The following is a 27,819-nucleotide window of genomic DNA, read 5'->3' on the forward strand; positions in this document are numbered from 1 at the left end:
CATTAGGCTTACTGTTAACCAACCTTAACAGTTTACCCCCTGCACGCCGGCCAGAGGGACCCCAGTCCTGGCCACCCTGGGCCAGCCAACCAGAGGGGCCCCAGCCCTTGCTGCCCCGCGCCAGCTGGAGCAACTTCGGTTAACCAGCTAAACAATATAATTTTAATCGTTTAAACAGTTAACTTTTTAAACGATATGTACATCCCTAGTTAATATTGCATTGCTTAGAGACTGACGCAGAGGTGAGCCTGCAGAATCACAGAGCCCTGGTCTACACTAGGACTTTAGGTCGAATTTAGCAGCGTTAAATCGATGTAAACCTGCACCCGTCCACACGATGAAGCCCTTTATTTCGACTTAAAGGGCTCTTAAAATCGATTTCCTTACTCCACCCCTGACAAGTGGATTAGCGCTTAAATCGGCCTTGCCGGCTCGAATTTGGGGTACTGTGGACACAATTCGATGGTATTGGCCTCCGGGAGCTATCCCAGAGTGCTCCATTGTGACCGCTCTGGACAGCGCTCTCAACTCAGATGCACTGGCCAGGTAGACAGGAAAAGAACCGCGAACTTTTGAATCTCATTTCCTGTTTGGCCAGCGTGGCAAGCTGCAGGTGACCATGCAGAGCTCATCAGCAGAGGTGACCATGATGGAGTCCCAGAGTCGCAAAAGAGCTCCAGCATGGACCGAACAGGAGGTACGGGAACGGGGGCCTGACGATATGTTCCCAGAACCACCCGCGACAATGTTTTAGCCCCATCAGGCATTGGGATCTCAACCCAGAATTCCAATGGGCAGCGGAGACTGCGGGAACTGTGGGATAGCTACCCACAGTGCAACACTCCGGAAGTCGACTCTAGCCTCGGTACTGTGGAAGCGCTCTGCCGAGTTAATGCACTTAATGCACTTAGAGCATTTTCTGTGGGGACACACACACTCGAATATATAAAACCAATTTCTAAAAAACCGACTTCTATAAATTCTACCTTATTCCGTAGTGTAGACATACCCTAAGAGAGGTGTGAACTACCCCATTCATCTCTGGGAGCCAAGTGCAACAGTCAGCGATTATAACAGCCAGTGATTAAGACCATTGTGATCATCTAGTCTGACCTCTTATATAAACACAGGCCATAGGAATTCCTTGAATTCATAGCGGGTTGAACTAGAGCAGATCTTTTAGAAAAACATCCAGTCTTGATTTTAAAATTGCCAGGGATGGTGAATCCACCACAGCTCTTGGTAAGTTGTGCCATTGGTTAGTGACCCTCATTGTTATGCAGAGATGAGCCTGCAGAGAACCAGAGTGATAGCTTGGAGAGGTGTGAACTGGCCCATTCATCTCAGTGAAAGGTCAGCGCAGCTGCTCAGTGACCACTGGCTGTGCACAGTAAGTGCACAGTAAAACAAGCTGCTACGTTCCACCCCAGAAGCAGCTGCATGTCAGCAGCGGCTGAAGCAATGGCTGTATGGCTTGTATTCCAGTTACGCATTCCCAAAGTGCCCAGGGGAATTCAAGCAAGGCAAAAGGAGGTTTATGGAGCTACATAATTGTTAGTGTAATAAGAAGCTTGTGAACTCCCACTGGCCATGTTGGACGTGCTACAGATGGAAGAAAATTAGGTGAGTAGCCTGAGCTAAGCTGTATCTACGGTTTTCTTTTCAACCTCATTTCCTTTGTTTCTTCAAAAAGCCTGTTTACTGAGCAGGTTTACGCTGCAAAGGGACGCTAAAGGGGCCATTGTGTGCTGTATATTTATTGTCTTGGACTCCTGCCGATTTGCTCAGTCTGCAGATAAAAAAAGATCAGCCCCAACTGCAAGCTCTGCAAATTTAGCTCAAATGCCACACAGATTTAGCTCAAAAACCTGCATGAAGTCCTGGGATCTAGTCCCAAGACATGAGACCTGGCTTCTGTTCCTGATTCTGTCACTGACCTTCTGTGAGAGTCTGGGCAGGTCCTTTCCCCTCACCGTGCCTTGGTTTCCCCACTATGTCTATTTAGATTATAATCCTGTTGGGGCAGGGACTGTCTCTCACGGTGCGTCTAGGCAGTGCCCAATGGGATAGGGCCCTGATCTTGATTGTGGACTTTATGTGCTACCATAATACTAGTACTAGAAGGAGATGTGTGGTCAAATAGTTAGAGCAGAGGGACAACAGGAAGTCAGGAATTTTGGGTTCTATTCCCATCTCTGGGAGTGTAGTCAAAACAGAGGCTTCAAACCCAGGCTGCTAACTTCCAATCCGCTCATGTGTTTAGAAAGCATGGTAAGCCCTGGATAAACACAGACTCTCTTTGTGACCATGGTCATGTCACTTTGCTCCATGCCTCGGTTTCCCCTATCTGTAAAATGGGGATGATATGGACCTACCTCACTGTAAGGGGAAGGCAACATTAATGAGTGCATCTAAAGTTTCTGATGAAACATGCCATAATCAACAAGTATAAACAATCCCTCAGGATTTGAGTTTGCTCAAGAATTAATTCGCTGTTAATACAAATGGATCTTGAAAGGAACCTTTGCCTTCTTTTCACCCAGGAGCTGCCCTCCACTGGCGAGTGGATAGAGTTGTAGTGGGAAATTCTCCTGCCTGTACTACGCAGGATACAGGGAGAGTGGATACAGCGCCCCCATTCTGACACTGCAATCTGGCTCTCCAAAATCTTAGTTTTTATTTTTTTTAAAGCCAGACGCCAGCTGTTAGAGTAAGTATAAGGGCTTGCGTACACACGGAGTTATCCTGGACTAGCTAACTGCAGTTAGCCCAGGCTCTTACAGTTGCCCCTAATATCCCTCTCCTCCAGACACACAACCAAAAGTTCAGTGGTGCTTTCAACCCAGGCTAGCAGGCTTGGCTGGGTGCTGCTTCACTCAGCCTGGTGACGCACCCACTTGCAGTGAGGACACAGGCTAAATCACTCGAGTGCAGATAGTCCAATGCCTTCTGACAAGTCCCCCCATCCGCTCAGAAGGACAGGCAAGTTCTCCCGCAATTCACCAGGAAAGAATTCAGAGTGGCTCCGCTCTCTCAAGCGCAAAGAAGCTTGGCATGTTCCCCCAGAGACGTGCTAGCCACACAGAAGGGGGAGTGTGGCACCAGTAAGTTAAGGACACAGAAACTCAGGAACAGCTTTGCAGCATGGCTGCTCACAGCTTGGCGCTGATCCCTCTCATTAACTCTGCAGTGGCGACTTGCCCTTTGTGGCTTGGAGACCACGCCAGTTACTGTGCCTACAGGGGTCGATAGAACACTCCTAGTGGCAGGATATCAGTCCCATATCTTCGGGGCGGGTTATTGTTCCCCATATCAAACCAATATAACAGAAGTAGCATGGCCCAGGAGCTAGAGCACTGGGCTGGAGAGTTGGGTTCTATTCCCTGGTCGGCCACTGACTCATTGGTGACTTTGGGCAGGTCACGTCACTGCTTGGTGCCTCAGTTTCCCCATCTGTCAAATAGGGATAATGATACTTTTCGTAAAGTGCTTTGTTATGGAGAACACTATATACTAGCTATACATGTGAGGCAGGGCAATGCCATTAGCCTCTGCTATTTTACAGGTAGGAAACTGAGGCACAGGAGGCTAAGTGATTTGCCCAAGATCACAGAGGAAGTCTGTGGGCAGAACTGGAAATTGAACCCAAGTTTCCCACCACCCAGGCAAACACCCTAGTCACTAACCCACTCTACCTCCTACTATCAGACAGTGCCCTGTAGCTCCTCTCCCCACAGGTCCCAGGCTTCCCCCCTAACTGAGCTGGAAGCACTCTTTTATACTCCCAGGAGCAGCCAGTCATGTGGTCCCCATCCCTAGTCTGGGCTGATGAGCTTGCCCCCCCCAAAACCTATTCTTAAAGGGACCATTCCTCAGAACAGGGGTGTCTGACCCCGAAGCCACCCACCCTCCTGTTGCTCTTACAGGGGTAGTCCAGCCTGTTACAGCCTCTATGGAATTCCCAGCTAAGCTCCTTGCTCATCTCCCAGCCCTTCCCACTTCCCCCACATGATCCACAGTCAATGGAACCTACCTCCAGGCTTTGGTTTGCCTCCCAACTGCTGGGGAGGGGAGAACCCAAGAGTCCTGATGCCTGCCCTACCCACCAGACTCCACGGCGCTCCCTAGAAACAGAACCCAGGAGCCTAGACTCCCAGTTCTCTGCTCCAAACACTGATCAACCCTCCCAGAGCTGGTTATAAAACCTAGGAGCTCTGAATCCCGGCCACACCTTCCTCCACTCCTCTCCCAGAGTCAGACAGAACCCAGGAGTCCTGACTCCAGTCCCCCGGCTCTAACCCACTAGGCCCCTCCCAGAGCCAGGGATTGAACCCGGGAATCCTGAGTCCCAGCCTGCTACTCCACGCACTGATCAGTGAAGATTTGTGATGGAGGGACTGCACCTCGGTAATGCAAACACACTAACTTTGCTTGCTGGAGAGGCAATGCCCGCACCCCTAGATTGCATTGAGCAGTCGTGCATCTTAAAGGAGTCTAAGCCTATGTCCTGTGATGTGTCACTCCACAGTCTTCTTGAAAATATGGTTTTGATATGACTATGACATAACAGAGATATACTTTATGCAAGATAAAGATAAAGATGCTTTATGCTCATATGAGATATCATTGGAAAGGTTATGATTTACGGAATGTGATTATCCTATTTGTATGCATGTGTCATTTCTGTAACTGAAATTAGGAATATGGACTATGTATCTGTATTTCAAAACGCCCTCTGCTAACACTTCAGGTACAACAATGGAAAAGCCCGACAGTGCTGATGGCCCATCAGCGATTACAATGGACTGTGAAAGAGTTTAGTCGTCCTGTGAACCCTGGAGACCCTACACCGGCCCTCCCACCGGATACTGGGATTTTCCACGAGAAGGGGGTGTGTGTGTGCGTGTGTGAGTCAAACTAGGAAACAAAGGACGCCCACTTTATGCAAATCCTATTTAAGGGTGGGGAGTGAGGTAATCCAGGCCATCAGTTCTCCCCTGCTACCCCATCCAAGATGACTGCTGGAAACAACTAACACTGAATTGGGGGGAAGAACTGAACCTAGGGTGACCAGATGAAACGGACAAAATATTGAAACACATGCAAAAGAAAAGCAGAGCGGAGAGCCGAAGCAAAAAAAAAAAACACGACGCTGGAGCGGCCAAAGCCACAATATCGGGACAAATGGCGGCCCAGCCGTGCCCAAAGAACTAAAAATCAGGATGTCTGGTCACCCTAACTGAACCCAGGCTGGAAGGGCGTTGGGCCTGTAAAGATTATTAGAACCACATTTAGGGGGAGAACTTGCATGTAACCAGTTTCTTTAAGCTTTATTTCTTTAAGCAGTATTAAGCTTAGTGTGCGTGCTCTGTTTCATTTTTTTTGTAATCTGCCTTGTTCTGTCTGCTACCTCCTTAACTACTTAAAATACAACTGTTACAGCGAATACATTTATTTCCGGTTTACAATATAACCCAGTTTATGTGATTTCTATCAGGGGGGAGGAGGAGAAGTTATGCATACCCTCCTCCAAATTGAGGGAAGAGGTGAATTTCATATAATTTTGGGTTTGTACTCCAAGGGGGGTGGACGGTGGACATCTTGGTGCTGTGGCAAGTCCCTTAAGCTGAGCCTTCTCAGAGCGGATCTCTGGTTCTCTGTGCAGCTGGGTGTGGCCCTGCCTGTGTGCTAGGCTGGAAAAGGCTGGGGAAGCCTAACCCAGCAAGGACAGCTAAAAGGGGACCCAGGCCGGCAGAACATTCTGACTCAGTGGTGTCCCAGCACACCAGGTGACACCCCCGGAGGTCCAACCTGCCATATGTCCACTGACACAAATGGGACTGTAGATCAACAGCACAACTCATTGGCCTGACACACAAATCATAACAGCAGTACCTAAAGTCTCTGCCTGAGATCAAGGCCCCCGGTCACTCCGGGTGCATACACACCCTCACTGATATCACTCTGGGCCTTGCAGACAGAGAAAGTCCCTGCCCTGAAGAGTTCACAGTTTCTGTTTATAAGAACAAGCTACATCAGTATAAGGCACCTTTATATTGGAATCACAGCATCTGCACAATGGAGGTTGGACCAATGCTGTTCAAGAGAGACAGAATCTGTGTGTACAGCCACACTTAAATGGAAGTGTCCCTGTGTGGGACATGGGATCATTTAACTGGTTCAAATACTTCTCGCAGCTAAAGGAATCAGAGCACAAAAAACGAGGATAAAGCCCAAATCAGTACTTTGCAACAAAGATCTCATTCTTCTAAATCTCCCAGGGTTGTGCATGGCTGCAGTATTAAAGGACTGAGCTGGAGCAGATGAAAGCAGGAGAATGTTTGAAGCTTCAGACACAAGGCGTGGCCAGAACACCATTAAATTTAAGCAGAATAAAGAGCTCTGCTGTATGAACGACATAAACGGAGCCCTGCTGCTCCCAGAAATATACGCAGTCCGATTCATGCTGCTTTAGCGAGCCGCCTACCAGCTGCCTCTGATCTGCTCTTTGTTGCAGTGCCCCAGGACAGAGCTTTCTGCTGCTTCTCTTTGGGGATTTCCACATTTTTCAGAAAGCACCGAGCACTTGCTCTTGGAAAAACAGGCCCTTTTAAGGAGGCTGAGGATGAGCAAAGCCCTGAGATTGAGATACTCCAAAATCGCTAGTCATGTCTGAAAATCCTGCCCTCTCTCTCTAGGAGTTTAGCGGCAGCTCCCTATCAGTTCAGGTGGAAACCTCACTGATCCCAGATCAAGGAAGTCTGTCTATTACTAGCAGTATAGCAGCACCTAATGCCCTGACCAAGATTGGGGCCCAGTTCCTCTAACCACTAAATACCACTTCTGTTCCAAGATCTGGAAGAGAAGTGGGGTTAAGTTGTTAGATCGGGGGCTAGAAGTCAAGACTCCTGGGTTCTATTCCCAGTTCTGAGATGAGTTGCCAGAACAGAAGTGACTAGGAGTCCAAGATAATTAGGTACAAATAATAAATAATTAGATTAAAAGCCCCTTGGGGCAGGGATCATCTTTTTGTTTTGTGTTTGAACAGCCCCTAGCACTGTGGGGGCCTGGTCTGTGACTACGGCACATAGGCACCACAGTAACACAAATAATAAACAATAATAATAGGACTCCCAGGTTCTACTTCAAAGTCTGGGGCGTTAATGGGTTCTAGTGGTTAGAGCAGGGGACCTGAGGGTCCAGGACTCCTGGCTTCTATGCTTGGCTCTAGAAATAGAGTGGGGTCTAGTGATTAGAGTTTGGGGGCTGAAAGCCAGGACTCTCACCTCTGACAGTCAGAGAATTTGGACAGCAAAACCCACTGCTCTGAGAATTGAATGTAAAGCCCTGCCCCATAATGCAAGGCATTCAGAGACCTCTGGCCGAGAGGAGTTAGGGAATGTTTTAGCATGGGACAAGGCTTGCTCCTTCCTTGTGACTTTCAATCTTCCACCACCACCCACAGCAGCTCCCCTTTGTTGGGAAGCACTTAACCAATCACAGTTAATGCGTCCCCAGTCAGTCTTCAAATTAATTTCTTGAATTAATGTAAAGAGTAAATTAAATGACTGTCCCCAAGCCATCCATGTGCTGGGATTCTGGCACAGGCTGCAGGGTTGAGCATGGGTGATACGTGGATGGGAGACCATGACTGCTTGTTCCTCTGGTACCATGCTGTCCCCAGTGTCCCAGTGCAGTGCTAGAAGGCGCTGTGCAGCTGGGAGAGGGTCAGTAGGGAGCGCTCTCCCCTGAGATAGTGCTGATTCTCTAGGCTGTAATTTTAACCCCCACCCCGGTAATTAAGCAAGATCAGCATTATAACCCTGCCCGGGGGTGACCTCGCCTTGTGTGGACACAGCTTATATCAGCAAAACTGAAATAAGATATAGCAGCAAAAGTGCAGCAGGGCTGGTATAATTGCATCTGGGCTAGTGGCTTTTCCTGGCACAGTTCCATTGGTCACAAATCACCTCACCACACCCTCAACCATTAGGATACTGGAGGGACTCACGGGGAGGTTATGCAGGGACGAGGTGGGGGCCCCCCCATGTGTGGTTATGGGCTGTTCCAGCAGAAGTCTGTAGTGTAGAACTGGCCTACAACTACCAGTGCCTTGTCTTCACTCTGTTTTACAACAGGAAAGCGACCTTGTATTAGTCATACCACAGTGAAACACAAATTGGGTTTGTTCGTTTGTTTTATGCAGTGAAGAAAAAGTCTAAGGAGTTTAAGGACATGTCAACATTACAAACTTAAGTTGCCATATATTAGGTCGCCTTACAGCCACTGCAGTAATTACTGCAGTGGTGCATGTCCACACTACCCTCCTTCTGTCGTGGGTGCAGGTCCTCACCAGGAGCCCTTCCACTGATCTAGGAGGGGCAGTGTGGGGAGCTGAGGGCCGGGTGTTTCAACTCTGCTGGCAGCTCCCTGCCAGGAGCCTGGCTGCTCCACAGGCTCCTGGCAGGCTCCCCCCATCCCTCCCCCACCGCTCCCCATTCCCCACCAGGAGCGGTGTAAAGCCGTCCATGGCTTCTTCCCTTCCCCTCCTCCCCGATCCCCACTGGGAGCGCAGGGGAGCCGCCCAGGGCTTTTTATCCCCAGGGAGCGGAGTCCAGCTGTCCCGAATTCTTCCCCCTCCCACCTGCTCCCCACCAGTAGCCAGGCAACCTTGGCAATTTCACAGCTCACCCAGCTGTGAAATTGACACGGCTGCCTGGCTCCTGGCAGGGAGCAGGCTGCTCAGGCTTCTCACCCCAGCCTGAGCAGAGAGGAGCTGGGCTCTAGCTGCCCACTTTCTTGTCAATTTCACAGCTCCTGCCATGAAATTGACAAGATAGCTGATGTAAGGGACACAGTGTCTACACAGACACTGTCCCCCTAACTACACCGACATAAGCCCTCGTGGAGGTGGAGTTAGCATGTCGGTGTAGTAGGGCGCTTACATCAGTGGGAGGAAGGCTGCAGTGTAGACCCTGTCATAATTAGGTTAACATAAGCTGCCTTATGTCGACCTAATCATATAAAATAGGCCAGCCCTAAGTCTCAGCTTTGTTCCTTCGCATAGCTGAGCTGCTGGAATCTAAAAGCTGATGAAAGCTAACTGGGCTGAAAAAGACCACAAGCGCATTTCCTTTTGATTCAACATCTGTTTCCATTGCCGGAACAAACCAAATTTCCATGAAGGCTTAAAAGTCCGGGGGATTTCTGGGGATCAGTGACTTGGAGGCCAATTAACCACTGGAGCAGCTTGCTACGGGAGGTGGTGGAATTGTCTCACTATTTCCTTGTGCTCCCCTGGGGGTCCTTATGCATCTGCTGTCTCTTGTAAGCCCTTTGGGGCAGGGACTGTCTTTCACGGTGTCTCTGGACAGCACCCAGCACAATGGGGGCCCAAGCTTGGCCAGGGTCTGTGCAGCGCCTGACACGATGGAGGCTCTCCAATCTGTTGAGTGCTGTGCAGTGCCCAGCCTGACAGCGGCCTCGATCTCACAAGAACATTGGCACGGAAGGGACCTCCTGGGTCAAGTCCAGGCCCCTGCTATCACAGCCAACCATTCTTCAATCAGAGTCTGTGGAGCACCCGGCATAAAGGGCCCCCCAATTCATTGGTACAGGCCTCTAAACACTACCTGGATGCAATAATAATTGCCTTTACCTCTCTGATTCTTCAAGATTGTGTATTTTTCCTCCACTGCCTCCAGACTCCTCCCACCTTCTCCCCAAGCCCTCCTCCCAGGCTGTCACTCTATGGGCAAGCTTGCTTCAAACTGCCTAATGCAGGGCCTGATCCTGAGAGGCACTGCATGGGAAGTGATGGGAGGGGGTCTGAGGTTGTGCAGTGACTTACAGGGTTCAAGCCCAAACCTCTGAGCATTCAGCTGTATGTTAGGATTGATCCTTTTAAATGCTACTTCATTTCCAACTGCTGCAATTGAAACGCCTTTTGTTGTGAGGGTTGGAAGGCTGTGTGTGGTGTGTATATGGGTGAGAGAGAGATTAAGTGTGATTAACAGACATTCCCGTGCAGATACACTGGTTTACAGCTGCAATAGTCTTATCTTATTCAAGACAATCCACTCATAGCCCGGTATATTTTTCCAGCCTTTGTATCTCTGATAGTCCATGGGGAGAGATAGTAGCTTGGAGTGAGAACACAGGCATGAATCATACAGCTGCAGGAAATGTCAGTTTAGAGATGAGTAGCCCCCAGAGTCCATTAATTGCACGTTTGTTACACGAGCTAATTTAGGGAGGTTTCCAAATGTACTCACTACAAGGCAATGTAGGGGCAGTGAGTAGCCCCTGATGCTGAGCACTACACAGATACCCCTACTCTGCAACCGAGACCGGGGAGGCCCTACACCATGCTAGGAGCCACACAGACCCATCCCTCTGACCGAGAGCAGGGGGAGCCCCTCCCCATCGTGCTGGGTGCTACACAGACACATAATGAGACAGGCCTTACTTACCCTAAAGATCTTACAGTCTAAATAAAAGAGAGAGGGGAAACTGAGGCCCCAAGAGGGGTTGCCAAGGTCAGTGGCAGACACACTGCCAGGAATAGAACCAAGGTGTCCATACTCCCAGTTCTGGGCCCTAGCTACTACATCACACAGCCACCAAGGAGGAGTTTTGATCTCCGATTTTAGGCCGCACGTGCGTGCAAGGAAATGACAACACCACTAACCATGTTCCATAAATCTGCTTTACATGGAAGTGACACTAACTTAAGCCTTGTGGAAAATGTTAACTGACTCATTCTTGGTGCCATTTAGTACGGGACTGAATGGCAAGCATCCATCTGTCACTGCTGGCACCAAACCACTAATCCCGCCCTTGGCATCTGTTTATGTGCTTAGATTCACACACGGCCTCTCCATCACTGGGCTCTCTCTAGACTTGAATGTGCAGTTGTGCTGAAGTGTGTCATGATTTACTGCCGGTTAACATGCATCACCCAGAGCCGTACGAATAAATGGAGTTTTCAATTCAGTGGTTAAACCAGAAAAAAAAAATTAAAAATTGATTTGGGGTTGGTCAGAAATGAAATTTAAAAAAAAAAAAAAATTTTGGAGAACGGAAAAAGAAGAAAAAGAAAGTTCAAAGCAAAATGTTTAGTTTAGTTTGAGGTGGTTTTTTTTAAACACTTTTTTTTTAAAAAAACAAAACTGAAGAAAAAATTGAAACAGTCATTTTGAATAAAAAATCAAATCAAAACTTTTTTTTTTTTTTTAATATATTTTCCAACTGAAACAATTTGGCTCGGCACAAATTCATGAACCGTTTCAGTCAACAACAAACCTGCATTTTATGGTGAAAACAAGTTTCACCTGAAAAATTCTGTCCATCTCTATTAAACAGCACAACTGGAAATTCTAATGAGGACACTTCAAACGGCTTATTCCAAGGCTCCAGAGAACGTCACTGTGAAGCATAATGCAGACATGTGAGAAAGGATTGTTCCCAGTCCTGGCTATGACAAACAGGACAACCCAAGATTTGTTATGAACGCCCAGAGATTGTGGCACTGGAGGTAATTCACGGTAATTAACATTTTTGCAAATGCTATCTAATAATAATACCGCCTAGCTCTTATCTAGCGCTTCTCTTCAGTAGATCTCAAAGCACTTTAGAAAGGAGGTCAATATCATTACTGGTAGCTGAAACCTCAGGCTGTCTCACAGATGTAATTCAGGAAGTCATGTGGATTAAAAAAAAAAAAAAAAGAAGCCAAAACGGCTGAGAACTTAAACATTGGCTGGTAACAGACCACGAACCCCAGCGATATTTGAACCTGGTGATATTCTGAACAAAGAGAGCTCTCAGCCAAGCTTGTAGCTACTTCCATCGCTTCACGCTGACTCAAGACATTCTAGACTTCACAGGGACACACAGAGTGACAATCCTGGAATCTTATTTTGAAGATTCCTATTTGACAGATGAGGAAGCTGAGTCACTGACCAGGAAAGTGATGCACCTAAGGTCATCCAGCAGGCTAGTGGCAGAACCAGAAAAGAACCCGATTCCCCGTCCAGTGCTCTACCCCCCTATACTAGCCTCCACTGCCTCTATACAGTCTACAAACTTGAAGCAGTACGGTCTAGTGGTTAAGGCACCAGACTAGGAGGCAGGCACTCGTGTGATCTAGCTCTAGCTCTGCCACTGATCTACGGTGGGACCTTGGATAAGACACTTCCCCTCCTTGTGCCTCAGTTTCTCCTCCCAAGCTTTGCCTATTTAGAAAGTGATTTTGGGGGGACCTGGGACGGTCTCTTGCAGTACCCAGCATGATAGGGCCCCAGTCTTTGTTGGGACCGTGTTACCCTAAGGAGAAGGAGTTTGGTGTTGTGCCAGGTACCACATAGAACCATAACAAGAGACAGCTTCTGCCCTGCAAAGCATACACTCGTAGAACCAAGGAGTCCCGAGTCCCAGTCCACTGCTGCATCCAGTAGGTCACGTGGTTTCATTTGGTTTTGTAATTTGCCTGTCAAGGGAACTCTTTCTTTTTAAGCAACATAAAAACCAAACCAGATTATTCAGAGAAGTGATTACTCTTCCCAGACGGTAGAGAGGGAATGTAACACAGGAGCAAAGCTGAGCAGCCTTAGAAGTCAAACAAACATGTCCCCGTGAAGAGAGTTTTAGTAGGAAAAGCCAAAGAGACCTACGTTCAGGGAGCCTGCACCTCACTTCTAGTGCATTGGGATCGTGGGTGAGAAACAGGGGGCTGCGGTCTCTGATCCGAGCTCAGTTTCCAGAAGGGGAAAGGCTTTATCCTGCAGAGACAAAAGAGGAAAGTTAAGGGAAGCAAAACAACAATAAAATGAGCCAGGGAGAGTTGTGCTGAGAATAGCAATTGGTGCAGAGTTGCAATTGCTGAGGGAATAGAAAACCTAGGGCTTCAGAACACAGGACTGGAAAAAACCCTCCCAAGTCAGTGAGTCCAGTCCCTGCTGTTGCAGGCAGCCATGTCATAAGCTCCTGGTCAGAAGCTTATCAATGTTTGCTTCTCTGCTCCTCCAGAATCTCCCTCCTCTCGTGGGTAGAAACCTCCTTCTCATTTCTAGCTAAAACTGATTCCTGGCCAGTTTATTCCCATTTGTTCTTGTGCCGATATTGTCCTTGAGCTTCAACAGCTCTTCTCTCCCCCTGGGATTTGCGCCCGGATGCATTTCTAGAGAGCAATCCGATCCCCTCTGAGCTTCAAGGGGAACAGACAGACATCAGATCAAGTCATCACACCAAGTGATTGGCTCATCTAGAGAGGATGGATGGTCCAGTGGTCAGGGTGCTAGCCTGCAGCCTGGGAGCCCTACCCCACCACAGGCCCCATGTATGACATCGGGCAAGTCACTTTGGCACACACAGATCGGTATAACTATTCCAGTGAGAGCTGTTTCCCCTCCGACCCTTTCTCTGCTTAGGCCTGATCTAGGCACAGATTTTGTACCAGTATAACCATTTCAATTATCGGGTCTGATTTTTTATTTTTTTTTATTGATTTATATGTGGATTACGGTCGTGTCCAAGAGCCCTAATTATGGACCTCTGCACCAGGTGCTGTACAAACACAGAACAAAAAGATGGTCTCTGCCTCCAAAGAGCTTCCAATCAGAGGCTTGTGTACACAGCAAAATTGCCAGGCATTAGGGATTTCGGAATAATTTCTGCAGGAGTTATTCCACAATAGCTCCCCATGTGAACGCTCTTATTCTGGAACTAGGGTGGCTTTTGATGGTTCAGTTTAATCCACTTTAGAAACGGGTTCCGGAATAAAAGCCTCCCCTCCCAGGAGTTACTCCAGAATAGACTCAAATTATAAAGCTAGATGGGACCACTATGATCATCTAGTCCGACCTTCTGTATAACACAGGCCCCACACGACTGCCCTGAATTAATTCCTCGTTGAACTAGCATGGACCTTTTAGAAAAAACATCCAGTCTGGATTTAAAAACTGCCAGTGATGAAGAATCTGCCCCAGTCATTGGTAAATTGCCTCAATGGTTAATAATCCTCACTGGTAAGGTTTTTTTGCCTTATTTCCAGTCTGAATTGTCGAGCAGCAGCTTCCAACCACTGGATCTTGCTAGACCTTTTCTACTAGATTGAAGGGCCTAGTATCAGTTCTAGCATTTTAAAATGTACACCCTTCCTTTTTCCAGCGTATTGCCCTGCACAGACAAACCCTGCACCGAAACAGGTAGCTATAGACAGACAAATGGCCAGCAGTTATGCCAGTATAAAGGTGCCTTACACCCGTATAGCTGATTCTCCTTCCCACATGGGAATAGCGTTTCCAGTATAAGCACTTTTATCCCAGTATAACTGCATCCGCACTAGGGTTCCTTTGAGGTGCCCGGCATAACAGGGCCCCCAATCTCAGTTGTAGCCTCTAACCACCACCACAATACAACTGAGCAGCACACTTCACATGGGAATGATGAACAAGGCCCAGGTAGCGAATATACACCATCTCAGTATTGAACAAGACACGGCACCTGTTACAAAGCGCAGTGTTCATGGAGGGGGGGGAAAGATTGGAGTTGAAAAGTTAAAGAATCCTGACAGGAAGAGAAGGACTTAACTGAGCATCAGCTGCGGCCTTTTCTCGCAGCTGTCTCATTCACAGAGCTTGGGCTGAGGTGTTTTGACAGCTAGAGACTGGATTGGCGTCAACCGCATCAGACAAGCTGGCAGTCAGATGCAACAAGAGGCAGATGCAATAATTCAAGAGACGCTCTAGTAGGCACCTTGAGTCTACGTGAAAGCAGCAAGCATCCACCGCTACTGCCCACTAGGCTAACGATCATGGGAGTAATACTGGGACTGCCAGACCAGATCAGACAAGGGATCCTTCTCATACTATTGCAGCAGCCGGCACAACAGGGGCCCTAATTTCAGTAACGGGGTCTGTGCAGTGTCTGGCAGGATGGGGGCCCCCCATCTCAGTCAGTGGATGGGGTCCATGCCAGGTGCTGCAAAATGGAGTTCTGATCTCGGTTGGGTACTGTGCAGCACAGATCTATGAGGCCGGGCATAATCCGACTGTACTACATCTTCCATGATGCACCACGGCCAGGGACTCATAAGAGATGCCTCCGCCTCAAAAAGAGGGGAGAAAGTGATGCATCATGGGAGATGTAGTCTGGGCAGGGACCACAGCCCACAAAAGAGAGTGGGAGCATAAGACCCCCTCTTGCTGAACTACAACTTTCATGAGACATCGCAGCACCATTTTGAATCAAAACATTTGGGTTTAGATGCTGCACTGAAAAGCAGCAATTTTCTGCACGATTAAAAGAAAACAAGCCCTATTTTCCAGTGTGTCAGCAGATGTTAATTTAATTTAATCCCAACTTTAAATCGTAGTCTGGACATGCCTTAGTGACAAAAGGCGCTCCTGTTTAGCATATTGGCTCAGCAATGCGAGGCCAAAGGGAGCTGAAATTTCTTTCTGGCTTTTGTATGAGAATCATTTGCTAAATTCCAGCTGTAGAGGCAAATTCTGCCTGCCTGTGTTACAGAGGAACCTAGTTCTACTCTCTAATCGAAGCATTGGTGCATTTACCCTCAAACTGAGCACATTCACTCTGCAGTTCTGGAGAGACAAACACACGCACAGAACCCTGCAGTGCTGGTTACTTAGGGCCTTGTCTACACTGGCAAGGTTCTGCGCAGTAAAGCAGCTTTCTGAGGCATAACTCCCGAGGCGTACACCCGGCCAAGCCACTTAGTGCACAGAAACTGCGCCGTTGCAGGGCTGTAAAAAAACCCACCGCCACGAGAGGCGTAGAGCTCTCTGCACTTGGGCTACCGCACCACGGTGCCAGTGTAGACACCCTGGTCAATTACAGCGCTGCGATTGGCCTCCGGGAGGTGTCCCACAATGCCTGTTCTCGCCTCTCTGGTCATCGGTTTGAACTCTACTGCCCTGCCCTCAGGTGACCAACCATGAGCCCCACCCCTTAAATTTGTTGGGAATTTTGAAAGTCCCCTTCCTGTTTGCTCAGTGAGGGGTGCAGTGGTCTCACGCATCTTTCCAGGTGACCACGCCTGCTTCACGCAGCAGGTGATCCCCTGCTTGGAGCAGTGCCGAGCTGCTGGAGCTCATCGGCATTTGGGGAGAGGAGGCTGTCCAGTCACAGCTGCGCTCAAGCCATAGGAATTAGGATACCTACGGACAGATATCACACTTCATGACGGAGAGGGGCCATAACCAGGACACACTGCAGTGTAGGGTCAAAGTGAAGGAGCTGCGGAACGCCTACCACAAGGCACGGGAGGCAAACCACTGCTCCGGTGCTGTGCCCACGAGCTGTCAGATCTACAAAGAGCTGGACGCGATACTTGGTGGCGACCCCACCTCCCCTGTGAATACTTGGGTGGCTCGCGTGCCAGTCAAGAGTGGACTGAGCCAGGAGGAGGAAATCTTGGATGTGGAGGGGGAGGGGGAACCCAGAGGCAGAGGATGACTTGGAGATCAGAGATGCATGCAGCCAGGAGCTCTTCTCTACCCCGGAGGAGGCTAGCCACTCACAGCAGTGGGAGCTTGGCAAAGCGCAAATAGGAGATGTGCATACCACCACATGCCTAGTCTGAGCAGCGGAACAGGGTGTTGACTTACTCCCTCACTTCACAGGAATCTGCCTCAGAGATCTTCATGAAACTCTCATGGAGATACTGGGCAATCCGCTGCAGCAGGTTCTTTGGCAGAGCTGCTTTGTTTCTTGCCCCATTAAGGGTAACTTTCCCACGCCACTCTGCCATCACTGGGGGGGATGGGGGAAGACATGACCATTGCTGCATACAGGTGAGCCGCATAAGGGCCAGGGCAGAAGCCACAGTCTTGGAGAAGACCTTCCCTTGATTCCCTGCTCACCCTCAGCAGCGAGAGGTCTTCCATAATGAACACAGCCTGTGGAAAATGGGGGGACAGTAATGATTATAAGGCCTTCCCTACAGTGCTGGTTCTCCCCAAGAGCCACGTGCCCAGTGTACAGTACAGTTCTGGAACACTGATTTCCCCTGCCCCTGTGGTTACTCACCATTTTGGGGGTTTTGTGGCTCATGTGTGCTTGCCTGGGGTCAGCCAGTTAGTGACAGCTATGTGAATAGTGGCTGTGTTTTAAATCACCGAATCAGTGGTCTGTGTGTTGCAAACAGTACTGCTCCTGTAAAATGTTGTGTTTTGGCTTCACAGATATGACGATGGGAGCTCAGCCTCCCCCTTTGTTATCGCCAGCTGAACGGCTGCGCAGAATTAGAAAGCGGCCACAGAAAACTAAGGAGGACTTTCTGCGTGATGTCATGATGCACTCCCTGGCCGAAAAATAAGAATTGGTGGAGTGGCGGACAGCGAGAAGAGGGACCGAAAGGAGAATGCGGCACACCAGAACGAAGCCATGGAGTGGCTCTTAAACATTATGGAGCGCCGAGCGGACATGCTCCAGGTACTGCTAGCACTGCAAACCAAGCAGCTCCGCGCCCACCCTCCCCTGCAGCCACTGTCGCAAAACTCTTTCCTGTGTATCCCCCAGACACAGTCAACACACTCTTATCAACCTCCTGGCTCCAGTCCGTACCCACTGAATTCCACTTCTGCTCCGTCACAGTCCAGCCCTGCCGACTCCCAGTACCCACTGCATTCAACACCCGTCCCTCTGCAGTTTAGCCCTGCTGAAGTACAGTACCTGTTGCACTGTACTCCAAAGGACAAGGCCGCATATGATATCTGGACAAACACAAATCTTTAACCATCCCAGGACCCCAACTCCTCCTGGAACCCACAATGTCAAGCACGTTGCCCAGAGTCACGGTCTTTTGGAGCAGGATGCGATTGATGGCTCTGCACACTTCCATCAACACGAGTCCAACGGTCAACTTTCCCACTCCGAACTGGTTAGTGACTGATCAGTAGCATTCTGGAGTAGCCAGCTTCCACAGTGCAATCGCCACGCGCTTCTCCAACGGCAGGACAGCTCTCATTCTCGTGTCCTTGCGCCGCAGGGCTGGGGTGAGCTCATCACGCAGTCCCATGAATGTGGCTTTCCTCATCCGAACGTTCTGCAGCCATTGCTCGTCATCCCAGACGTGCATGATGACGTGATCCTACCACTCAATGTTTGTTTCCCAAAAGTGGCGTTCCACTGTGGTCAGCACCTCCGTGAATGCCACAAGCAATCTCATATCATAGCTACTACGTGTGGCGAGATCAACGTCAAACTCCTCTTGCCTTTGTAGTTTAAGAAATAATTCCACTGCCACTCGTGACGTGTTAGTGAGAGTGAGCAGCATTTTGGTCAACAGTTTGGGATCCATTCCTGCAGACCGAAGAGGCAGAGCGCACAGTACACAAACCGTTGAAAGATGGCGCCAAATGCAGATGGAAGCACCAGGATTACTGGGATGCGAAGCGATGCATCACGGGGCATTGGGACAGGACCCAGGATGCCCCGCGACCCCCTCCGCCTTCCCACAACTGTCAGCAGCAGCAGCAGAAGAGACACTCTGTGGGATAGCTGCCCAGAGGGCACCGCTCTGAATACCGATGCAAGTACTTCAAGCGTGAACACGATATCGCATAGGCAGCTGACAGTGTAAACACACAATAGAGGTTCCCTTCAGCGCTCTCTGAGTGGTGATGTAATGCTGGTGATGTAACTCTGCCAGTGTAAACCTACCCTTAGAGTCAAAATCAACAGACCCCATCAATCCACATTCTCTCAGCTCTAAGGAGCTTGCTGAGGAGTCTTCATTCCATGATGCTCAGTAGGATTTCTCTGTAACACCTCCCTTGGCCCTAACTGCCCTCCCAGTGCTTTGACTCTTTCCACTATCTTCAAAGCACAGGCACAGTCCTGCCCTTATCATGGGAGACACGTTAATTCCTTTCTCTTTTAATCTCCCCTGCATCTCGCCCTTGCAATTTCGAAACACTTCACAGCAATTCAGCGGAGCTGCTGAACAGTATTGTTACTGCAAATATTGTTACATAACAGTATTGTTACCCTTCTTGAAAACTAGACAGCCCCCGGCAACTTTCACAGCCAGCCACTCAGTGATAAACCTGGAGCAGCTGGGGAGAGCGGATCACACTAGGAACAGGACTCAGTGACCCAGGAGGTCCCTTCCAGTCCTATGTACCTCCCTACCCCTCAATGGCAACACAATTCAAGTGCAAAAGACCTGTACCGGAGGCAGATCCCCTGTTAGGCATTGTGGTCCAGTGGAAAGGGCACTAGCTTGGAAGTCAAAGAAGCCTGTACTCTCCTCTCAGCTCTGGTACTGTGCGACCAGCCAAGACCTGGTCTACACCTAAAACAGATACTAGGCATAGCAAGATTGTTTAAGGTGCAGTTTGGTTTTCTTTTACTGACATAACTGTTGGTATAAGCCCTAGTCTAGGCACAGTTATACCAGCAAAACAATACTTTTTTGTTAGTAACAGCTGTGTCTTCATTCCTAGCTCCTAAGGGACCACTACGATCATCTAGTCTGACGCTTCTACATACCACAGGAGATAGGGCTTCTCTGAATGAATTTCTGTTTGCACTAGAGCTCGACAGGCATAGCTATACTGGCAAACCATTTCTAGCATAGCCAAGGCCAAGTCAATTCACCTTTCTGTGCCTATGTGCTCCTTCCATCTGTCTCGCCTATTCAGGCCTTGGCTACCCTAGACCACCTTTGCCGGTATAACTCTCCTAGCAAATCCTAAACAGACGCAGCTTCTGTCCGCAAAACAAAGTGGTTTTGCCAGTAGAGGTTCTACCATCCCCAAGTGAAATAAGTTATGCCAGCAAAATGACTTTTATGCCAGTATTACTGCGTATACACCAGGAATTTTGCCGGTATGAAAAGGTCAGAGAAGTCACACAACACTCTCACTATTTCCCCATGTTTATCCCCTCCCCACTGTTCCTCAGACGTCCTTGTCAACTGCTGGAAATGGCCCACCTTGATTATCACTATAAAAGGTTCACACACAACCCCCCCCCCCCCTTTGCTGGTAATAGCTCACCTTACCTGATCACTCTGGTTACAGTGTGTATGGTAACACCCATTGTTTCATGTTCTCTGTGTACATAAATCTCCCCACTGTATTTTCCACTGAAGGCATCTGATGAAGTGAGCTGTAGCTCACGAAAGCTCATGCTCAAATAAATTGGTTAGTCTCTAAGGTGCCACAAGTCCTCCTTTTCTTTTTGCGAACACTCTCACTCTCTCCCTAGAAGACATCACAGGCAATTTTTCAATCAAAACTGAATTTTTCAATTTTTTTTCTCTAAAATATCTGCTCTAGCTCAACCAGGAATTAATTCGGGGCTGGCCTATGGCCTGTGCTTTACGAGCAGTCAGCCTAGGGGATCACAGTGGGCCCTCTGGCCTTAGAATCTATTAATCTAGGACATTACTATACTAGCGAAAGTTTCTAGCATAGATCGGTCCTGAGATTTTAAGCTTCACAGATGCGCCCACACTAAGAAAAAAGAAATGCTCTGACCACATTAGCAAAAGATGCGGTGAAATCCTCATGAAGAGAAGGAAGATTGTAGCTTTCATACGTTAGTGGATCAAGGTAAATGTTAGTTGGGAGCCTAGGGTTTTGCCTCATGTTTGCCTCCATGTTAACAGGGAGGTGATTTCACTTCTGTATACGGTACTGGGGAGACTGATACTGGACTACTGCATCCAGCTCTGGTGTCAACATTTTAGCAAGGATTTTGAAAAATGGGAGAGGGTGCAGAGAAGAGCCATAAAAATGATCCAAGGGCTGGAAAAAATGCCTTACAGTGAGAGACATCATAGAGTTTAAGGCTAGAGGGGACCATTATATCATCTAGCCTGACCTCCTGTATATCACAGACACCTACATTTCACTCAGCTACCCCTGTTTTGAGCCCAGTGACTTAAGAAGTTCAATCTGTTCAACTTAATAAAAGAAGATCAAGAGGGGACTTGATCCCAGTACATAAGAACCACTGCAGGAAGAAAATAAAAGGCTTTTCAATCTAGTGAAGAAAGGCTGAACAAGAACTACTGGCTAGAAGGTAAAGCCAGACAAATACAAAATTAAGTAGAAAACACAATTTTTTAAAAACGAAGGCTATCAACCACAGGAACACGCTCCCAAGGGAAGTGGTGGATTCCACATCTCTTGATGTCTGCGAATCCAGACTGGCTGCCTTTCTGGAAGATGCTTTAGTCAAACACATGTTATTGCACTCAATATAGGGGTAAATGGGTGACAGTCTCCAGCCAGTGATATAAACGGAGAGCAGAGTGGATGATCCAATGGTGCCTTCTGGCCTTATAAATCTATGACCCTTTTTTCCTAGTGAAGACAAGGCTTTAGTTAAGTTAGCTGGTTGTGTTCTAGCACAGGCATTAAAACTAAACCTGATGGCGTTCTCCTGCATGTGCACCTGCATCTCTTATGCCCAAGGTTAAGAACAAACATGGGCAGCCTTGGGAAAACACGTGGCATGCATCCATACTAGTCCTAGTAACTCCCTAGTCCTTACCTTGGCCTGCTAACACACATGAAAACTACAAACCGTGTTAGTTAACAAGTAAGAACATACCTCTTTGCCTAGTGAACAGTCTGCAAAGTATCCAGAGAGTTCTCACAATTCACCTTGCGGGAGGTTAGAGAAAAATGTAAACCAGAATGTTTGCTTTGGCGTTCTTGAGATTGATAATCTAACCACGCGAATCATGTGAAACAAGTGGGTGGGGGAAACAAGATTGTCTTGAGCTGCCAGGGACTTGTGCAAAATCCAAAGAATTCAAAGCATTTGTAAGTAGTCCCTCCCTCCATGCATGCAAAAGTATTGTTGTCCTTTGTGGGAGGAGATGCACTTGGGGGGCGGGGGGGAAATACCTACAGACTACATTTTTGAAGTGCACAGTCAGAAACATGACAATTCGATGGGCAAATGTTTCTTTCGCAGCCACACTTAGTGTTTCTTCAAGTCCTATCTTCTGTCTGTGATCATGAAATCCAAGGCCAAAATTTTCACAGATTTTTTAAGGCCAGAAGGGCTCATCCTGAATCCCAATCATCTACTCTGACCTCCTACATAGCACGTGCCAGGGAAGCTCATCCAGTAACTGCATCAAGCTCCTAAACTTCTGTTTGAGTTAAGAGTGTGAGTTCCTTGGGAAAGGGACTGCCTTTTTGTTCTGTGTTTGTACAGTGTGTACAATGGGGTTCCCTGTTCCAGGACTGAGGCTCCCAGGTGCTACTCCAATAATAAATATTAATAATAATCTTATGGAAAGATATGCAGTCTTGATTTACAGACACCAAGCGACACCCCATCCCTAGGTCAGTTTTCCAAAGGTTAACAACCCTCCCAGTTAAAAACACGTGGCTAATTTATCATGTGCATTTGTCCAGCTTCAGCTTCTAACCATTCAATCTTGTTCTGCTTTTTTCCCCTCACAACTAAAAAGCCCTCTACTGTCACAAGCCTTCTCCCTACACATGTCCTTCTAGACCATGGGGAAGTCACCTCTTAGCCTTCGCTTGGATAAAATAAATAGATTGAGCTTCTTAAGTCTCTCGCTATAAAAGTAGAGCACAAATCATTTTGTAGCACATTTTCCAAAGCTGACTAGTGTGACGGAATTTTCTGTAATATTTTGTATTAACGCTGTGTGCACCTCAGTTTCCCCTATATGCTGCATTATTTGCATACCCCTGGGAAAACTAATAGAGGGTGCACCAGAGGGGGCGGAAACAGGCTGTTGACTCTCGGGCAGGGTACCACACAGGTGTGGCTGACGCCTAGCTGCCTTGAGTTTGGGGCCCATCTCATTGGAGAGGCCATGAAGACAACAGCAAAGCCAACCCCCCAACACATTTGTTACCTAGCAACTAATATGACCATAGATGTTCCACCCTCCGCAGGAAGCCAGCTGGGTTTGATCAGCTGGACAATAAAGGACTGATTGGGGGAGGCAGGTGGGACTGGCCTGGTATCCTGGACAAATGGGGCCAGAGTGGGAGCCAAGAGGGGGATATATTGCTTAGCTAGGGCTCTGGGCTAACTCAGATGGACCATGCTGTAACTTCCTTCTCTCTATGCTAACCAAGGATTCTCTATGCTGCGCTCCAGATGAAGGAATAAACCCTTCTGTTTTGGCAACACTGTGGGAATGTCACTGCAGATGCTGGTGGAGGTGCATTGCTCCCTCAGATTGTACAAGTCTCCCTCCGGGTTCTGCCTCAGTGGGACTCCCTGAACAGAGCTCACAGTGGGAAGCAGGAGTACTGAATGAAGACTGATACCCCGAGGGGGTCTGGCTCACTGAAGGGGTCCCCCCAGAGGCTGTTCTAAAGCTGGGGTCATAGCAGCGAGCCTGTGGATCCATAACAACTAGTAATTTAGGGCCCGAGTTGAGACCCTTCAGAAAGTGCTAACTGCAACTGCCTGCTGTGTCGTTTCTCAAACCATAAGACAAGTAATTTTTTTTTAAACCTCATGATTTTTAGGGCAATCATGGTTTTTGGTGCCCGACTCATGATTTGTTCAATCTTTGGAGTTGGCAGTACTGAGGTCTTGGGGCTTTTCTAGATGGGAAAATTGACTGGAACAGCTATAGACCTTTAAATTCACACTCTACCACCCTATCTTCCGAAATAACCTCCCCATGTAGCCCTTGTACTTGGACCGTAAGCTCTCTGGGGCCAGGACTGTATTGTGTGTCCACACAGTGCCTAGCACAGTGGGACCTTGAGCCATGATTGGGGTTCCTAGGCGCTACCCCAATACAGATACATGATAAATCATTCTGGGTAGCTGAGCATTGTGGGATAGGTACCCAGAAGTCACCGCATTTCAGGATTGCACGGAAATATGGCAAAACTTAGGTTGATTCACTCTTCGGTACTTACACAGCCCTCGTTACAATAGCAGCTGAACACCTGGCAATCTTTACAGTATTTACCCTCCTACTGCCACCACTGTAAGGTACGATTATCCATTATTTTACAGACAGGGATCTGAGGCACAGAGAGGTTAAAGCCCAGATCCTCAAAGCTCTTTAGGCACCTAAATCTATCTGAGGAGCTCGATCTAAGTGACACGCGCAAGGCGGCACAGGAAGCCTGTAGCAAAGTGGGGGCTTCAACCCAGGTCTCCCAACTGTGGGCTAGTATGCTAACCACTGGGCCACCCTTCCTCCATTCAGCTGGGCCGGTGCAGTTGAACCAAACTGTTTTATGCTCCAAAATGGGTCAACTCTCCGGATCAGAGAAGGCTTAAAAAGGGAGATCGCAGCAGCAGGAAAAACCAGTGAGGTTCGGTTTCTAAAGAGAGTTTGCAATGCTAGCAGGGCTTGACTTGCAAAGAGACAGCATAGCAGCAGAAACCCTGCAGCACTGAGTCTCACAGCCCAGGTCGGCTGACTCGGGCTTGGGCTTCAGGGCTAGAAAAGTGCAGAGCCAGTAGCAGCCATGCTGTGGGCCTATTATCACAGCGTGAATGTACCCTGAGAGAGATGATAAATACACAACCCTGTGCTACCAGGATTTGCAAAAGACCTTCCGTGGCCCAGAGGGAAGGCCCTGCCTGGGACCTGAGGGACTCTGGAACTGCCAGGGTCCCCACATGGAAGATGGGTGACACCTACTAAGCCAGGCCTGCATATAAAACTTTATTTTTTTCCAGTTCTGTTTTCTCCAGAAGGCTTTGCTTCTGAACAAACAGTGCTTTGCTTTGGGAAGGCTGGCTGGTCAGCCCTGTCACTGCCCCTGGGAGAACGGGACTGCAGGTGCTCAGACCTGCCGAGGTAACCACAGTGTGTTGCAATAGTCTGAGGTCCCCGGTTTGGAGGGATAGGATCTCACCCTAAGAAAGGTGACAGCTAGAGGCCTGAGGCCTAAGTGTGGTGCCTTCAAGGTGCACAGAGGAGCAGTTACCTCAGGAACTGTGACTCCTCCACTAGCCATTAACTAGGCTGCCAGACTATATCCCTCATCCCAACCAAACCGTTACAGGCACCCTGGTAGGGCCTACTGGGGAAAAAAATCTGTTAAAAAGTGTCAGATCTATTCAAACGCTGCAGCAAAGCTAAGACAGCTGCAGAAAGAGTCCCTATTAAGTCATCAAGACTCACTGAAGAGAATCTGGCGTATTAAGTAGATTTGCTCCAGTGGAAAGCCAGGCTGCTTTGAATACTCCTTTTAAGCAGGGGAAAAGAAACATCTAGTCTTGACCTTTGCTGATTAGAGCTCAGCTAATCATACAGGGCTCCTATTAAATTCCAGCTGCCAGCTCCACGCACGGACAATACAGGCCACATAGCAGCAAAAACGGGCAAGTGATTTTCAAAAATTAAATCCAGCAGAAATGGAAGGAGGTCTACAGCAGGGTAATGACCATCATTAAAAGCAGGAAATTCGAATATGAGGAGAGACTGCAAGAGATTAGGGTTTGATGTGAGAGCAGGATACGAGAGAGGTGTATAAAATAATGAATAGAGTATCTATCTAATGAACTTAGACAGTCCTCACTGAGTGCCTCATATCTTCTAATGGCGTTAGCCTCACAACACCCCTGTGAGGATAAGGAAACACTACTGGAAGGTTGCACATTTCATAGCAGGTGTTGGCCAAGTTTACTGCTCCTTGCATCCCTCCATCCTCACCTACAGCTCCCTGGGTGACACCCTCCCTTTTGTCCCCCCAGTATATGTCCTGCCCCACACCAGGAGTTCTGTGTCTTGCCCCATTCCCTTACATACGCAGTCTCCTCCAAGGGCTCTGAGTGCCCTTCAATCCTCCATACCTGGGTGCCCTATTTCCCACCCCATGTCAGAGGCTTTGCACCCTCCACCCCCATCAGCTTGATGGAATTTCTGTCTGCCAAATGGGGAAACTGAGCACAAAAAGACTAAGAGACTTGCCCAGACAGTCACACAGGCAGGCCTTTGGCAGAGCATGGAACTGTACCCAGGTCTCCCCAAGTCATAGGCTAGTGCACTAACCATTGGACCATTCTTCCTGTCCTGGAAGGGATTGTCTTTCAATGTGCCAGAACTCAGGGAAAACCAATTAAATTGGAAGAGATAACAACTAAAAACAGACCAAAAAACCCCACTTATGATTTTAGCCTGTGGAAGTCTCTGAGATTTATTGGCCTCAGCAACCAATTAACAGGATCCAGAAGCACATTACACAATGATGTGACTATCAAGCCACATGGCAATAAGAGGGAGAAGTTCTGCACACCCTCACCTGGAATACCGGGTTTAGCTGTGGTTTTACCACCATCTCAAAAAGCAATATTGCCATCTTAGAACTGAACACTTCAAAGGCAATTAAAGATCCCATCCAGATGTGGAAGATGCCCACTTTATTTGGGAGCTGTTTCATGAGAGGGGTGGTCCAGCGTGTCACCCCTCCTCGCTGGCTTCCCCTTCTCTTTTGTTACAAAACATAAGCTACTTGTCTTCCCTTTCAAGGCCCTTCACAGCCATTCCTCACCTACCCATCATCTCTCATTCATGATCATGCTGTCGATGACCACATGCCATCAGCCCATGGTGCCAGCCTTCATTGCCCACTTGTTACTTTTGCTACAAACCCATTCAGGTATTTTCCAGTGCTGCCCCTCTTGCTTTAGAGTGTCACTTGATGATTACCTGTTCTGTTCATTTCCTCTGGGGAATCTGACATTGGCCACTGTCAGAAGACAAAATACTGGGCTAGATGGACCTTTGGTCTGACCCAGTATGGCCGTTCTTATGAGGAGCTCCCTGTAAACTCCCACAAAGCCACCTCGTTAACCTCCTAAAAAACTCTCCTTTGCCATGATGTCTACAACACACTCAACAATGGTTAGGCCAGTGGGGCACTGAGACCACTGCCTACCATGCTGATTCTTTAGACTCCCCCGTCTGTCCGTCTCCATCTGTTGTCTCTTGACTTGTACTTAGATTGGAAGCTCTTTGGGGCAGGGACCGTCTTTGCTCTGTGGTTGTACTGCACCTGCACAGTGGGGTCCTGGTCTATGACTAGGGCTGCTAGGTGCTATGGTAATACAAATAATAATAAATGCCAATGAACACGGGAGAGACCAGAGCACAACTGGGTAAGCTAATCAAAGCAAGTGCCCTTTATTTAAGGAAACAGGATCCCCTAGCTCCCAGGGCTGTTACCCTCGCTGCAGATGGTTAGTCTGTTCCCACATGGACTGGTGACCTGTGTGCACTCAACAGCTCTGGGGTCATCTGAAGTTCTATTTAAATGCCACTGGCAGATGCTCAAGAGTGACTGAAGCTGGCAGCAATTGCACAGATCCAAACACTATGGAGAAAATCCCAGGTATTAAAGGGCTCTTTTATCTAGCAGAGAGGGAGGACAAGGACCAATGGTTGGAAGTTAAAAGCCAGACACATTCAAACGAGAGACAAAGCACACAGTTTTAACAGAGCAGGGGATTAAACAATGGAAAAATCTCCAAAGGGAAGTGGTGGATTCTTCCTCTTTTGAGGTCTTCAAGTTCAAACTAGATGTCTTTCTGGAAGATAGTTAGTCAAACATAAGCGACTGGGCACAATACAGGATAAACTAGGTGAAATTCTCTGGCCTGTGCTATACAGATAGGTTATTATTATTTATTATTTGTATTACTGTTGTGCCTAGGAGTCCTAGTCATGGACAGGACCCCATTGTGCTAGGTGCTGCACACACACAGAGCAAAAATATGATCTAATGGTCCCTTCTGGCCTTAAAGTCTATGAAGGGGCAGAAAAAAGTCTAGATGACCTAAATGGACAGAGAGAGAGAGACCTCCCTCTGA

The 27,819-nt window shown here is 48.2% G+C and overlaps 1 protein-coding gene across 7 annotated transcripts in view; it reads right to left on the reverse strand.

Moving 5' to 3' along the window:
* PC (pyruvate carboxylase) overlaps positions 1-27,819 on the reverse strand; it is a 236,720-nt gene that overhangs the window by 182,403 nt on the left and 26,498 nt on the right. For 5 of the 7 annotated variants that reach the window (XM_073351710.1, XM_073351709.1, XM_073351708.1 and 2 more), the window contains one exon: positions 12,675-12,782. The gene's annotated coding sequence lies outside the window, so the exon portion shown is untranslated. Of the gene's footprint in view, positions 1-8,011; positions 8,125-12,674; positions 12,783-21,591; positions 21,616-27,819 lie in introns of those variants that run through there. The other 2 variants (XM_073351711.1, XM_073351714.1) reach the window with 2 other exon arrangements.

The sequence above is a fragment of the Lepidochelys kempii genome, chromosome 7 (genome assembly GCF_965140265.1).
Source record: "Lepidochelys kempii isolate rLepKem1 chromosome 7, rLepKem1.hap2, whole genome shotgun sequence".
Lineage (NCBI taxonomy): Eukaryota > Metazoa > Chordata > Testudines > Cheloniidae > Lepidochelys > Lepidochelys kempii.